Source organism: Trachypithecus francoisi, unplaced genomic scaffold, assembly GCF_009764315.1.
Source record: "Trachypithecus francoisi isolate TF-2019V2 unplaced genomic scaffold, Tfra_2.0 Lachesis_group11, whole genome shotgun sequence".
NCBI lineage: Eukaryota > Metazoa > Chordata > Mammalia > Primates > Cercopithecidae > Trachypithecus > Trachypithecus francoisi.
The window spans coordinates 126,630,547-126,646,003 of record NW_022681456.1 but is presented as its reverse complement, the minus strand read 5'-3'; the positions used below and the strand labels follow the sequence as shown (position 1 = coordinate 126,646,003).

At 38.8% G+C, this 15,457-nt stretch overlaps 1 long non-coding RNA gene across 1 annotated transcript in view; it reads left to right on the top strand.

The window, feature by feature from the left end:
• Positions 1–3,981: 3,981 nt before the first annotated feature.
• Positions 3,982–15,457, top strand: part of LOC117091119 — a 28,643-nt gene continuing 17,167 nt past the window's right edge. Inside the window, exon 1 of the long non-coding RNA XR_004440243.1 lies at positions 3,982–5,388. This is a non-coding gene — a long non-coding RNA (uncharacterized LOC117091119). The remainder of the gene's footprint in view (positions 5,389–15,457) is intronic.

The window sequence follows — 15,457 nt, the reverse complement described above, 5'->3', positions numbered from 1 at the left end:
TTCTAATATCAGGGATCTGGGTATCCTAAAAGTCCGGAAGTCTACCACGCTAAGAATTCCAAGTCAGGTAAGCAGTGAAGCAGTGGACCAACTGCAGAGAGGTGAATAGGCTGGAAGGAGCAGGTGTTGTCAAAGCCAACTGGAAAGGTGTCAAAAAGGTAGGGTCAACACGTAGGCAGAAGATGGAAGCCAGGCTAGCCCACATGATGTCAAGATGGACACTGATACCATGCTGCAGGTGCTTGCTTCCTGTCTTCATTTAAGGTCTCGGTTACCTCTGGATATATCACGAATTGAAAGGAATGTTAAAAGGCCAATAGGGGTAGCTAAGCCCAGTTTGTAGGCAGAGAAGATTCTTTTTTCTTATATTTGAAATAAATAAATTATAAAAGCCAATCTTGGGTTTTTCTTGTTTTGCTTCTTTGAGTGAAGCCTAATCTCATAGGTAGTGTTTTGCTAAAAATATTGTCCTTTGGGTCATGAAAAAAAGCAAAACATGCATTACAAGGCGAGGGCAGGTGAGGCATGAGATAGTCTACCTTAGGAAGGATGTAGGAGGAGGGTAATGCTGCCTGGTGGTAGTGCTGACATGTGGTCCATCCACCAACTCTGTGCTCCCTATCTAAAGTGAAATAACTACAGAATTTTCTGTGGTAAACTGTTGGAAGCCTTCTGAGAGTAAGTGCTTTAAATCCTTGTCAGAATATTGACAGATTGATTTTATGACTGTTGACTCTAATGACAAAATATTTGGTTCATATTTTTGTGGGACTGTTTTTCATTTTTCTAGTAACTTTTTTAATAGTATTTTTATTAATAAATAGAGGTATCAGCCCATGAAATGTTGTACATTTTAAAAAGGCTTTCTCTTGCTAGAGATAAATAAGGACTCTTCTACGGCACACTTTTCCAAACTGTTTTCTGATGAACAGCAGCATTTATTGACATGCTGGAAAACGTGTTGGTCAAATAACTATATGCACTAGCTTTTACAAAGTTAAGTTTCTTTACTGCAGGGCATCACTTAGCCTGGAATATATTATAGTTATTATTAATCTCCAAGAGTATACTACACTAAATTTTCTCAATTTTATTTGATGGGCTCTTGGGTTTTAAAAGACCGGAAAGTCATCTAGGCAAAAACAGTATTTTGCTGAATATCTTAATTCTCTTACTCCAAAACCACTGACTAGGGAGTATAAAAGGATGTCTTAACTAGTTCTTGAAACAAGACCTTCTTGCAACTTGAGAGTAAGATTTTGTTTTTAGCACAGGATTTGTTCCATTTTGGATCCTGGACCATCATTGATATTGTTCCCAGTTGATGGCCATCCTTTTGTGCAGTCTGTGTCTTTACCCTATGCCAACTTTGATGTTGATCTCAGTATCTCTTTACTCTTCCACCACCAGCTATCCAATCATATAATGGGAGAGACTGCCAGTTGCCTACCCAAATATCCATTATTTCCGTCTTCCTGTTGTCCCCAGTTGTAAGCTGAGCCTAAGGCCTCTTATATTAAAACCGACAGTTTTCATCCCCTCTTGCAGCTAGATGTAGTCACGTGATGAACCATTCCAACCTACACTCATGAACCATTCCAACACTCGGTCTAAGGTTTCACTTCTGGGAAACCTTAAAAGATAGCTAAGGCCAAGGTGGGCAGATCACAAGGTCAAGAGATTGAGACCATCCTGGCCGACATGGTGAAATCCCATCTCTACTAAAAATACAAAAATTAGCTGGGCATGGTGGCACATGCCTGTAGTCCAGCTACTTGGGAGGCTGAGGCAGGGCTTGAACCCAGGAGGCGGGGGTTGCAGCGAGCTGAGATCATGCCACTGCACTCCAGACTGGTGACAGAGCGAGGCTCTGTCTCAAAAAATAAAAATTAAAGAAAAAAAAAAAACAATAGCGATGAGTATCATTTGTTCCTTTCTTATTTGCTCCTTAGTCCATCCTGCCCTTGGAATGCCAATATAATAGCTGAAGTCTAGCAGCCATCTTAAGCTCAGAGGACATGGGCTACCCTAGGTATGTTACATGGAAAACTAGAAGGAGCCTGGATCTTATGTCCAGAGCTGTAATTCCAGTCCTGAAGTGTTTACCTCTGGCTTTCATTACATTGGAGAGAAATAAACTATCTTGTTTAAGTCCCTGTGTTGTTGGTTTTCTTTTGTTTTGTTTTCTATTGTCTGCTTTATTTTATTTAGATTTTCTGTCAGTTGCAGCAAAACGTAATTCTTTTCGATAAATCTACCAACAAGACTTTGCCAAGACTGGGATGTTGTATGTTTTAAGGCAGTCTTTAACACCCAACCAGGCATTTTACAGCTCTGTCTTAGCCTTCACTTCCTGCTTGTGTAGAGCCTCAAAGTCAGTCAGAGGTTAAAGCTTAAGGACTTCTCACATTTTCTCTATGCATGTACAGAAGCCTGTGCATGCATACGACCTTTTAGATTTTCAGGAGTATCTTTTGAAAGCCCTATTGATATTTCATTTCCCAGCTCCTCCCTTTAAGCTTCTGGTTAGTCTATACTTTATCCTAACTGTTAGCCATCACCTCATGCAGCTACAAAGTTAAAACACTTGCCTATAATTGTTCCAACAAGTGCTTTCTCTCTGTCCTGCCAAGGAAAAGGCTTTGCACATTCTGAATGAGCTCTGAGTCAATCTCATAAGTGGAATGTTCTAAGGAACCACCAAACAGGTAAAATAATAACAATTATTTGGGAGTGAATTGAAAAAGTTCTAGGTCTCTTCTGCTCCTACCAGTGGCTGCCATACTGCACTGGACATGTGGGCTACCATTTTTTTGAGGCTACAGTGGAGCTGCAGAGTGGAAGATGGCACTAAAAAACATTAAATGCCACAGGTCTTGCTGTTCTTACTGAGTTTCTGCTGGTTTATTTCCAGAGTTCTGAAAAACTCTGATTGATTTGGACCATTTTGCTAATTTTTAGTTACTTTGGAAAATGTTTACAAGTTCTTACTCTGTTATTTTTGCTGACATCCTTCCTCTTTCCCTTTTTAAAAATAAGGCAAATGAAGCCCTACCTGTTAAATGCCCAGGACAGCGAAATTTGCAACAATCTTCAGTTTTGAAGTTCTTCTCACCCCAATTTAAATCAGCCTCCCATAGCCTACATTGGAGGTCCATCATGGGAGGCTGAGTTTGCTATAGTAAAGAGGGTATTGGGTTAGAAGACTACAAATAGAGATTATTTAGGCTGGGGTGAAAGAATCTTCTAACTTGATGAAGATCCAAGATTGGCTATCCTGTGCAAAGCAACTCCATCCTCCTGTTACTCTTTAGGTACCACCTTCATCTCTTCTTGGAAACCACCATCATCACCATATAATCATCCTCTAGAAGCCAGACCAAAATTAGACCAGGTGTGGGAGAGGGGAGAAAAGGTGTGTGTGGTGGGTAATCATTATCTGTTTGATTTGCTGTATTGCCCCTCCAATAAACCAGAGACCACACTGAGTTGAGTACTATTCCCTCATAATATTTAATAATACCCTTCTCTGCCTGCATTAATTTCCTGGATAACCTTATTTAGTTCCATGGTCTTGAATCCCAATCTGAATGATGATGACTACCAAATCTGTATTGACAGACATAACCCTCCTCTGAACTCCAAACTAGGTGTTCAATCATCTGCTTAGAAGGTTCTTTTGGATGCTTAATGAGCAATGAAAACTTAACATGTCCAAATTCAAACTTTTGGTTTCAAGCCTGATACTCCTTCTTAGTGTTCTCCATCTGCATAGTGACATCTAATTCATCCTCATGATCTAGCAAAAAAAAAAAAAAAAAAAAAGTGTGGAGTCATCTTGGAGTCTTCTCTTTCTTTCATCCCCTTAGCAAGTCCTATTGAATTCAACTCCAAAATATGTACTGTGTTTCCCAAGGTAAACAATGTTAGATGCCAAAATAAACACTTTATCTCTGAGTTTAGCGTAAGAAAAAGTTGCCCAATATGGGTCAGGAGACCCTCATCCATCTTTTGGCATGCATGTATTGGCATCATGCCCAAGACTGCTGTGTAAAGGGAGGAAAGAAATGAGGAGACACAACATCTATTAACTCCCATATTCTGGAAAGTGACATGTATCAGTTCTACTCATTGGCCAGAAATAGTCAGCTGGCCCTAAGCTAATGTAGAAAGATTTGGAAAATTAGGGGAGTAAATGAAATATTTGGAACATTCTCAATCCAAGCAGTTTTTAATGTTTCCCCCAGTATCATGCTAGCCCATTCCACCACCTTTGCCTGAAATACTGCAAGTATCCTAACCAAACTTCTCGGTCCTAATCATGACCCAATGTGATCTATTCCTTTTTCCGTTCTTGCTACCTCCAGCTTTTTCTTTTCCAACTATCAGTTCAGATGGTTTTGTTAAATATGAAACAGATTTGCTCTAAACCTTCAAAAGTCAAGTTACTTCCCACAGCCTTTAGGCCTCTGCACAGTCTGGGCCCTGAATATTTCCCTGATCTCCTTGTCTACCACTTCCTACATAGGTCACTTTGCATTAGCTACACTGGCCTTCAGGCTTTTCTTGAGCATGACAACTTTATTTCTACTTAAAGCATCCCAGCTGTGTTTCCCTCTGCCTACAATGCCCTTTCCTCAAATGGTCATACAGCTCATCCCTTCATTTATGCCTCTGCTTGGCTATCACCCTCTTAGAGAGGCTGTCTTTGACCACTCTCTATAAAAGAGTCTACTTCTAACCCCATCTCATCACCCACTAATCCTTTTCCCTGATTTTTCTTTCATGGGACTTGTCTGTTCCCAACATTTTATTTATTTACTTGCTTAGTTGTTTATTGTCTGTCTCCCTTACTTTAATGCAAGCTAAAAAAGTTCAAGGACCTTGACTTGAACCTTTCTGCTGTTTTCCCAGTATCAAAAGCAGTGCCTAGCACAGAGTAGGTTCTCTATAAATATTTGTTCAATAAATGAGTGAATTATTTAGTAAATTAGCTTAAATATGCCAAAATTGAGATGACGGGCTCCTGGCCCCTGTTCCCAGCTGGCCACTCCCAGGTCACAGGTCTGGCCTCTCCCCAGAACTGTCTGGACAGTCTTTCTGGTGACTCCTTGAGGTTTCCTTGAAGCCCCTGAAAATATTTTGTTGAGAACACCTTTCATAGTGGCCCTAGTTCTAGTCAACTTTTTAAATCAGATCAGCCAACACCAGTCACAGGAGAAGTTGGAAACTGGAACAGAACCAACTTGTGTGGCAGAATTTTAACGAAAATGTAATGGCAACCAAGAGAATCTGTTCTAGACCTTCAAGACCATCTCTGCAAATGAAGCTGTGAACTCCATGGCTGAGCTGTGTATCTTGGAATAGGGCCCATGTTTAGATGGAGAGGTAAGACCTGAAAAAGTAAAATTCAATCTTCAATGGTAATGAAATATTAAATTAGTGTGGACACAGGGGAGAGACTTTTACTCTTCTGCTGTGGCTGCTTCAGCAAGCTTGGCCTGTTAAATCCAAATGAAGTGTGGAGACCAGACATGCTCCATTGCTCCATTTCATTCTTGCATTTTTCTAGCTAAAGCATACCATTTAGCTTTCCCACCTAAACCTTCTTACTCTTACTCTTCTTTCCTGCAGGGGAATTGCTTGTAGACAGATTGAAAAAGTATATAACAGCCAGAGTTTTCTTATATTGGACTCTCTAACAATAACAACAATTATTATTATATGTTGTCTCTTAGACAATGGGTTGCTCTGCACTGGCATGAAGTTGTGGTAACATGGAATGCATAAGCTTGTGGTTCACACTGAGTGTACAAAATCAGTTTCCCTGGGACATAAATCTGCTCTTTATTGATGTATCCAAGCTCCATCCCAAGTAAGAACTGGGTTAAGGGAAAAATAGACCCATTCATGGTGTACATTCACATAAAAGGTTTGAAGAAATCCCACTCTAAAGAAGTCTATTCAACTTTGCTTAATCTGATGTCTCATAAAACTATGATCACTGCATCCATTTTATTTTTGCCTGACAAAGTGATACTCAACCTAGGTCATAGTGCCTACCTCATTGTGTCTGAAAATCTGTGGGGACATTTTGGTCACAATGTCTGGAGGCTCTATTGGCATTTAGAAGGTGGGGACCAGGGATACTAAACATCATCTAGTATGAGGACCAGTTCTTCTACATAATGAAAAATTATCCCACCCAAAATGCCAGTAGCATCCCTGTTGGGTACATACTAATTCACACTAGGAATTCTAATATACACCACTTTTTTATTGTACAGATGGAGAAACAGGCTCAGATAGAGGAAACAGTATGTGTAAGTCTCACAACTGTGTCCATGGTCCAAGTCAGTACTGGAACTCGCTCTCTTTTTCCCTATTCTGTACTCACACCACAACACCATGTTGTCTCTATTGTGCATATACCAGCATACTTGAAGAATGAGCAAAAGCTAAGTTGTTCAAGAGCCTTAAAGAAAAACCTCCTTAGAGCCTCCAGAGTATCTACATGCTTGTGGAAACACTGGCTGATGAATGAATGAAAAATTGAAACAACACAGGAGGAAAAATTCAGAACTAGCTTTCACTTGGCAATTACTACATGCCAGGCCTTTTGCCTATATTGGCTCTTTTATTCCCCACAATGGACCAATAACAGAAAGATTACTAACTCCTTTTTTCAGATGAAGAAACTGTGTCTTGGAGAACTTGGATAAGATTCTCAAGGTCACAGAGCTCATAGAAAGTGATAGAACTGGGATTCAACCTGATTTTAGTGTGACTTTTAAGCCTGAGCACTTTCCTTCGGGCCTCTCAATGACCAGCCAAGGCTCTTGCTCTCAGAAATGGGAAACACAATGAAGAAGAAAAGGAGGACTTTTTTTCCCCAACAAAATTTGTTTTTCTGTTAATTACATTTCTATTGTTAAAAATAACAGAAATCAATTCAAGTATGTTTAAGCAAAAGTGAGCATTTTTGGAAGCATTGTGGAGCTCATGAAATCTAGAAGTTGAACAATCCAGCTCTACAAGCGCATGCCACAGCTGCAGCATGTGGACACACCCTCCAGAATAGCACTGTTGAGGCTGACTCACTCCCAGCTCCCAATCCCTGTCTCAGGTCAATGCTTGAGAGAGATAATAGCTCTGATTCAACTTCAATCAGATATTCACCTCTGTTCCAACCACTTGTGGCTGTGAAGTTAGAGTCACATAGCAGGAACACAGTTGCTGATAAGCCATTTTTGTGGACAGAGTGGGTATCTTTAAGAGTTACCTATGATCAATTATTGGTCATGTTGCGAGGCAGTTGAAGTTTCTTTTGTGTCCTTTATATCCCCCTAACAACAGGGAAGTTTTAGCAGTAAATGCAAAAAAAAAAAAAAAAAGAGAGAGAGAAAGAGAGAGAGAGAAAAATTTCAAATCAACAACCTAATGAGGCTGGGCATGGTGGCTCACGCCTATAATCCCAACTCTTTGAGAGGCCAAGGTGGGTGGATCACTTGAGGTCAGGAGTTTGAGACCAGCCTGGTCAACATGGCAAAACCCTGTCTCCATCCAAAAATACAAAAATGAGCTTGGTGTGGTGGGGCACAACTATAGTCCCAACTACTCAGGAGGCTGAGGCACAAGAATTGCCTGAACCCAGGCACAAGAATTGCAGTGAGCCAGGACTGCCCCACTGTCTTCCAGCCTGGGCAACAGAGCAAGACTCTGTCAAAAAAAACAAAAAACAAACAAAACAAACAAAGAAACAAACAAAACTCTAATGATGCACCTCTTGCAAAAAATAAAATAAAAGGAAGAACAAACTAAGCCCAAAATTAGTAGGAGAAAAAATAAACATCAGAGTACAAATTAACAAAATAGAGACTAAAAAATATGCAAAAGATCAACAAAACAAAAAGTTGGACTTTTTTTTTGGAAAAGATAAGCAAAATTGACAAGCCATTAGCTAGATTAACCAAAAAAAAAAAAAAAGAGAAAAGACTCAAAAGAGTTAGAAACAAAAAAGAAGGCATTACAACTGATATCACAGATACAAAGGGTGATTGGAGACTATTATGAACAACTGTATACAAACAAATGGGAAAACCTAGAGGAAATAAGCAAATTCTGGACACATACAACCCACCAAGATTGAAACAGGAATAAATAGAAAACCTGAACAGACCAATAACAAGTAACATCACTGAAGCTATAATAAAAAGTATCCCAAACAAAGAAAAGCCCACGACCGGATGACTTCATGCCTGAATTCTATCAAATATTTAAAGAAGTAACACTAATTATCTTCAAACTATTCCAAAAAATTGAAAGAGAGGAAATTCTACCAAACTCAGTGAGGCCAGCATTATCCAAATACTAAAATGAGGCAAGAACACTACAGAAAAAAACTACAGGCCAATACCCCTGATGAACATAGATGCAAACATCCTCAACAATATACTAGCAAATCAAATCAAAGTCAACAACACATCAAAAAGATTATACAACATAATCAAGTGGAATTTATCCCAGGGCTGCAAGCATAGTTCACCATTCACAAATGAATAAATGTGATACATCACATCAACAGAATGAGGGGTAAAAACTGTGATCATCTCAATAGATGCAGAAAAATCATTTGATAAAATTCAACATCAATCATAAAAGATGCCCAATAGCCGAAACAACCCTGAGGGGAATAAAAAACCTGGAGGAATCATACTACCTGACCTCAAAATATACTGCAAAGCTATAGTAACCATAACTGCATGGTGCTGGCATAAAAACAGACATAGAGACCAATGGAAAAGAATAAAGAACCCAGAAATAAATTCGTGTGTTTACAGCCAACTGATTTTCAACAAAGGCACCAAGAACATACATTGGAGGAAAGGATAGTCTTTTCAGTAATTGGTGCTGGAAAAACTGAATATCCATATGCAGAAGAATGAAACTAGATACCTATCTCTCACCATATGAAAAACCAATTCCAAATGGATTATGGTCCTGAAACTATGAAAGTACTAGAAGAAAACACAGGAAAAATACTTCAGGACATTGGTTTGGGCAAAGGTTTTATAAAAACCTCAAAAGCATAGGCAACAAAAGAAAAAAATAGATAAATGAGATTATATCTGATGAAAACACTTCTTAAAAAAGCAAAGGAAACAACTAATAGAAACAACTCACAGAATGGGAGAAAACATTCGAAAACTACTTATCCAACAAAGAATAAATATGCAGAATATATAAGAAATTCAAACAACTGAACAGCAGAAAAATTGATTTAAAAATGGAAAAATGATCTAAACGACAGTTTTTTAAAGAAGGCATACAAGTGGCCAACAAGTATATGAGAAAATGTTCAACATTACTAATCATCAGGGAAATGCAAATAAAAGCCATAGTAAGACGTCATCTCACCCCAATTAGAGTGGCTATTACCAAAAAGACAAAAAAATAACAAACGCTGGCAAGGATGTGGAGAAAAGGAAACAGATATACTGTTGATGGAAATGTAAATTAGTACAGCCAATTTGGAAAACAGTATGGAAGTTTCTCAAAAAAACTAAAATTGGAACTAGCATACGATCCAAAAATCCCACTGCTGGGTGGATAGCTAAAGGAAATGAAATCAGTGTGCCAAAGGTATATCTGCACTACTCTGTTTACTGTAGCACTGTTCATAATAGCCAAGATACAGAATCAACCTGTGTCCCTCAACATATGATTAGATTAAAAATGTGGTATATATACACAGTGAAATACTATTTAGCCATAAAAAAGAATGCAATCTTGTCATTTGCAACAACATGAATGAACCGGGAGTACATTATATTAAATGAAATAAGCCAGGCACAGAAAGACAGATACCACATGTTCTTACACATTTGGAAGCTAAATAAGCTGATGTTATAGAAGTAGAGATTAGAATATTGATAATAGAAGCTGGTTAAAGGGGAGGAAAGTGGGGGATAAGGAGAGGCTAGATAATGAATAGAAAATTACAGCTACATAGGAGGAATAAGTAAGTTCTTTTTTTTTCTTCTTCTTCAACATTTAAGTTCAGGGGTTCATGTGCAGGATGTGCAGGTTTGTTACATAGGTAAATGTGTGCCACGGTGGTTTGCTGCACAAATCATCCCATCACCCAGGTTTTAAGCCCAGCATCCATTAGCTATTCTTCCTGATGCTCTCCCTCCCTTCACGTCCCCCTCCGACAGGCCCCTGTGTCTGTTTTCTCCCCCAACCTATGTGGCCACGTGTTCTCAGCATTCAGCTCCACTTATAGGTAAGAATATGTGGTATTCGGTTTTCTGTCCCTGCATGAGTTTGCCAAGGATAATGGCTTCCAATTCCATCCATGTTCATTCAAAGGACATGATTTCATTCCTTTTTATGACTGCATAGTATCCCATAGTGTATATGTACCACATTTTCTTTATCCATTCTATCATTAATAGGCATTTAGGTTGATTCCATGTCTTTGCTATTGTGAATGGTGCTGCAATGAACATATGTGTGCATGTATCTTTATAATAGAATGATTTCTATTCTTTTGGGTGTATGCCCAGTAACGGCATTTCTGGGTCAAATGGTATTTCTGCCTCTAGGTCTTTGAGGAGTTGCCACACTGTCTTCCACAATGGTTGAACTAATTTACACTCCCACCAACAGTATAAAAGCATCGATAGGAGGAATAAGTTCTAATGCTCTATTGCACCTTGTGTGACTTCTTCAAAATGTTATCTACTATCTCTATTCTTTCCTTCCCATCATAATTTCCTTGGGAGAGAATTCTCCATATTTACTGTAACACACATCTTACTGATTAGGTTTAATGCTATACTCCTTAAAGAGATTGCATTCTAACAGAGGAAAATGCAGTGTAATCCAACAAATATTGGTAAATCCCACCTGCATATGAGAAGCCCTAAATGAAGGCTTCTCTTTATTTTTAATGAAGGCTCCCCCCTAAACAGGCAGAGAAAAGTGAGAAAGGAAATCTTTACTCTGATCAGATCTGCAACAACACCTACAGTGGAGGCCAGAACCAGTTTTCTGGCACTAGTGGTCTTGCCCTTCCATTACACAAGTGACCATAAGAAAGTCATAAATTGCCCTGGGTCTGCAAGATTTGCATGGTATATATTTTTCATCATTTTATTTTACCTTCTTTCCTGCACTGTATCTGGATTTTTGCCATCTTGCTCTTTCTTTAATGCTCACTACTGTGAGCTTCTTCAGGGCATGTGCAGAAGCATCCCATCCAGGCTTGTTCTACTTCGATAGAACCATAATGTATATACTTGGATTTTTTTCTCATGATCTCCATAAAAAACACATTGGTATACTAATGGCCTGACTTGTTTACATCTGACAAAGTGGTTTACTCTGAAATGTTTATGACTGATGTTCACATCTCTTTTGGGGTTTAAGTGTTGCATAATTACATTCCTCAACAAAATGCCCCCACAAGTTTAACAGCAGTCACCATGACAGGCAATAGGGATGATATTGGGAGATGGAAGCTTTTCAATGGACACTTCAAAACACACCTCATGAGCAACTGCCTACTTTGTTTCTGTGACAAGGGAATTCTGGATCTTAGATGATAAGTCTTGAAAGGGTCTGTGGCCTTGAAGGAGTAAAAAGAGTGAGACAATCAGTCTTGCTTTGTTTCACTTTAAAAGTCAGGAAGACAGTTCAGTTCAACACTTAATGACTTCAAGCAAATTTATTTCTGGAGACTCTCAACCCCTCCAATACATCTATAATTAGCTTTTTAAAAATTCTTAAAAGCCATTTTAAAATTTAATGTCATTGTGGTTGAAATCATGCTTTGTGTGATTTGAACTCTCTTACATGTATTGAGACTCATTTTATGGCCCAAAACATAATTTATTCTGGTGGATGTGCACTGAATGTGTATTCTACTGTTGTTGGATACAGTGTGCTAAAAATGTTAATTAGAACAAGTTGGCTGATAGTGTTGTTTAAGTCTTCAATTGACATTTTGTCTACTCGTTCTGTCAATTACTGAGAGAAGAGTGTTGAAATATCTAGCTATAATTACTGATTTTTTATTTCTCCCTTAAATTCTATCAGTTTTTGCTTTGTGTATCTTGAAATGTTATTACGAGATGCACACACATTTAGGACTGTTATAAATTATTGAGGAAGTTACTCAAGTATATCATTATTAAATATACTTATTTGCCCTTGGTTATGCTCTTCTTTCTAAAGTCTACTTTTTGATATTAATATGGCCATTCTAGCTATCTCATGATGAATATTTGCATGGTATATATTTTTCATCATTTTATTTTACCTTTTATTTTACCTTATCTGTGTCTTGATATTTAAATTGAATTTCTTATAGAATATATTTAGCTGAGTCTTGCTTTCTTTTCCAATCTGATAATCTCTGCTTTTTAATTGTGGTGTTTATACCATTTAGATTTAATGTGTTTAACGTTTGGGTTTAAATTGATCAGCTTGCTATTTCTTTTATCTTTGTTCCATCTATTTTTTGTTTCCTTTTTTCTTTTTGGTCTTTTCTTTTCTTGGTTAATTGAGTACTTTGATGATTCCATTTCATCTATATTATTGGCTTATTAGCTTTACCTCTTTGTTGTAATTTTTAAGGGGTGCTCTAGAGTTCACAGTAATCTCTAAATTATTAAGCCTACCCTGAAATATATCATTAAAAGTAGAGTCTAAGAACCTCTGGACAGTATATTTCCATTCTCCATATCCTCCATCCAGTTGTGCTATTATTGTCATGTATTTTGTTATATACACAATAAATTATCAGTTTTGATTTAAAAGTCAATCTTCTTTAAAAGAATAAATCTATACTTTAATGTAAAATTTATCCATTTGAAATGTTAGCCACCAATTCAGAAAAATTAAAAGCAAAGTACAGGGCTCATTATGTGTAGGTCAAATGACATTTATCTGTGGTTGGAAATATTGTGTTGAATATGTTGTTCTACAACTTGTTTATATCCCTCACTCCTATGATATGTAGATTTTTACAATGCTACCCTCTCATTAACTGCTACTTAGTGTTTTTTTGGATAGACATATCATGGCTTATTCAACCATGCTGATGGACATTTAGGTGTTAGTTCATTTTCACACTGCTATAAGCAATTAGTGGGCTGCCTGCCTTCTTAGATAGCCCTGTCAGGGTCTGAGACAGGGGAATGAATAAATAACTTCTTCAAGTAGGCCTAGAAATTTATGCTTTGTAAGATAAGATCCCAAAGAGTCTAGTTTCACCTAATTAATGATAATTTATCTAATTCAATTATTTTTAAAATTTCAAAAAATATATAAGAAATGGAATATTCCTTTAGGAGTAAGCCTAGATGTCATATAATTCACCCCTCTCACTTTCTGAATGGAAGGGAAAAAAAAATCTGAAGCCAGAGAGAAGTGACTTGCACAGCTAGTTCTTACAAAATCGGATTTGAAATCCAGGTCTCCTGATTCTCAGAGCAGGGTATTGATTTGGAGAGACAATTAGGCTAAATACAAAACCTTTGAGTGGGAAGTAGTCTTAGAAAGGAACTGGAAGTCAAATTCATCTTAATTTATACTACCATATCACACAGAAATCCTCTTGCTAGAATAGCTGATGTTTCTGAAAGTTTGAGCTTAAGCATTTTCTTTAAAAGGCAGTTAGTTCAATAACTTGTGAATAGACATTATTATTGGGCAGCTTTAATTATTAGAAATTCTTACTTTTGGCCAGTTACGGTGGCTCACACCTGAAATCCCAGCACTTTGGGGGGCCGAGGTGGGTGGATCACAAGATCAGGAGATCGAGACTGTCCTGGCTAACACGGTGAAACCCCATCTCTACCACAAATGCAAAAAATTAGCCGGGCGTGGTGGTGGGCGCCTGTGGTCCCAGCTACTCGGGAGGCTCAGGCAGGAGAATGGCTTGAATCCAGGAGGCAGAGCTTGCGGTGAGCCGAGATAGCGCCACTGCACTCCAGCCTGGGCGACAGAGCAAGACTCTGTTTCAAAAAAAAAAAAAAAAAAAACTCTTACTTTTATTTCCCTGAAATCTGCCTTACAATTTTTACCTCTTGAAATTTCACATTTTTTGCAGCATAAATGAATCAGAATCCAGGCTTCTCACCATTTCACCTTCTGCCACCTGAATACTCTCCTATTTGTCTCCCTTTTAGAATGAGGTTTGCAGAAGAAGACAAAGTGATAGTCCAGCTATAGTCCACCCAGTGCAGGGTGCAATGGGGCCATCATCTCCCTTGATCTGCTCTCTATACTTCTCTAACAGAGCCTCTACATGTTTAACTTTCTTGGCAGCTGCATTCCTGAGCAAAGGGAATGCCAAGTCTCACTCTCTTTTTTTTTTTTCTAACTGACAACTATAAAGCCAGGTCTCTTTCCTCTTCTGTTCATGTAATTGATTGCAGGAATTTATATGTTAAAAATTCTACCTTTTAGCTTTTAGTTAAACATTCCTGTTTTTTGAGAATATTTGAATCCTTACGCTATTGTCTTTCTCTGTAACATACCTCACACAAATTTGTTAAATAACCCTTGTATGATGTTATAGAAATCACTGAAGAAGGTTGGGAGTAGTGGCTCACACATGTATTCCAGCAGTTTGGGAGGTCAAGGCAGGAGAATCACTTGAAGCCAGGAGCTGCAGACCAGACAGAGCAACGTAGTAAGATCCCATCACTACGAAAAAAAAAAAAAAATTAACTGTGCATGGTGGCAGGTGTCTGTAGTCACAGCTACTCAAGAGGCTAAGGTAGGACGGGCGCGGTGGCTCAAGCCTGTAATCCCAGCACTTTGGGAGGCCGAGATGGGCGGATCACGAGGTCAGGAGATCGAGATCATCCTGGCTAATACGGTGAAACCCCGTCTCTACTAAAAAAAAAAAATACAAAAAACTAGCCGGGCGAGGTGGCGGGCGTCCGTAGTCCCAGCTACCGGGGAGGCTGAGGCAGGAGAATGGCGTAAACCCGGGAGGTGGAGCTTGCAGTGAGCTGAGATCTGGCCACTGCACTCCAGCCTGGGCGACAGAGCGAGACTCCATCTCAAAAAAAAAAAAAAAAAAGAGGCTAAGGTGGTATGATGGCTTGAGCTCAGGAGTTCAAGTCTGCAGTGAGGTATATGACTGTGCCACTGTACTCCAGGCTCTGTGACAGAGCAAGACTCCATCTCTTAAAGAAAAAACAGGCGGAGGCGGGTAGATCACGAGGTCAGGAGCTCGAGACCATCCTGGCCAACATGGTGAAACCCCGTCTCTACTAAAAAATACAAAAATTAGCTGTATGTGGTGGCACGTGCCTATAATCCCAGCTACTCAGGAGGTTGAGGCAGAAGAATCGCTTGAACCAGGGAGTCGGAGGTTGCAGTGAGCCGAGATTGCGCCACTGCACTCCAGCCTGGCGACAGAGCAAGACTCCATCAA